Source organism: Myotis brandtii, unplaced genomic scaffold, assembly GCF_000412655.1.
Source record: "Myotis brandtii unplaced genomic scaffold, ASM41265v1 scaffold468, whole genome shotgun sequence".
Lineage (NCBI taxonomy): Eukaryota > Metazoa > Chordata > Mammalia > Chiroptera > Vespertilionidae > Myotis > Myotis brandtii.
Genome location: NW_005367874.1, coordinates 766,519 through 767,723, shown reverse-complemented (window position 1 = coordinate 767,723; position 1,205 = coordinate 766,519).

Sequence of the window (1,205 nt, the reverse complement as noted above, 5' to 3'; positions counted from 1 at the left end):
TGCTCTGGGACGCGCCTGCCGCCCTCGGCCCCGCCCTGGAAACAGAAGGCTGGGTTGGATGTGCAACGTTGGTGACTTGGGTCACATTGCCCGACAGTCCCTGTCCTCTCCAAGCACGGCCAAGTAGAACTAAGGGCAGTGGAAGAAAGGGATTAAAAGTTTTTGTTGGGAGCTGGGGAGGGAAGCTGGTTGCCAGGGGAGAGCCTGACAACTACACTGGGCAGCTCCCCTTCTCTAGAGTGCCAGGTAATGACTAGCTAAGGCTGCCTGCTGGTTGCAACCGCACTGCTCCCAATTGCTGGGCTTTCTAAGCTCTGAGGGGCCTGAGAGGGCTTGAGAAATGTTTGCTCTCTCCATACACTTCCTGCGTGGGGAAAGGGCCATAGGTCATCCTGTACAATCCCTGGGACACTGAGCAGTCCTGTCTGTTGCACCCAGGACAAGTGCTCATCATCCAATTAGTACACACCTGACTAGAGAGCTTTGCCAACAACTGGCATGACACAAGGGAGCTGTGTGTCCTACGAGTCATACAACCACTCTACATGTCAGTTTCCTCACCTACAATAAATTCCAGGTTTCCTTGGAATTCTAAATTCTATAGTTTCTTAATACAGAGCTTCTTACCTTTAGATCAGTGGTTCTCAACCTTGGCTGCACATTAGAATCACCTGGGAATCTTTTTAAAATTCTGATTTCTGGGCCTCATCCTCCAGAAATTCTTTATGGGATGGGGCCACACATTAGTAACAAAGAAACAATTTCCGGAGGATGAGGCCCAGAAATCAGGATTTTAAAAAGATTCCCAGGTGATTCTAATGTGCAGCCAAGGTTGAGAACCACTGCTTTAGATTGTGAAGGAAAGGGGCCACATGCTGACCTGACAAGCTCAGGGGAGGCCTGCATGGCAGTCTTGCAAACTCAGAGACCTAAAGGACCCACAAAGGATGGTCTGAAATGAAATTTTAACTAAAAGGTGTTATGGTGGGCAGTTACGTCCTAGGCCAGTATCTTCACTGACAAGGTCAACGTTTACCCTAACTGAGCCTATCTGTCTTTTTGCATCTATGATAACACGCCCTTGAAATGTCTGGGAAACTTGTAACTTCCCTTTATCTGGAGCCCCTGGGGCACAACCAAATGTGCTGGGCGCCAGGACAGATACCACAAATTCCTTCATTATCATGTTAATTGATCCTGCACCC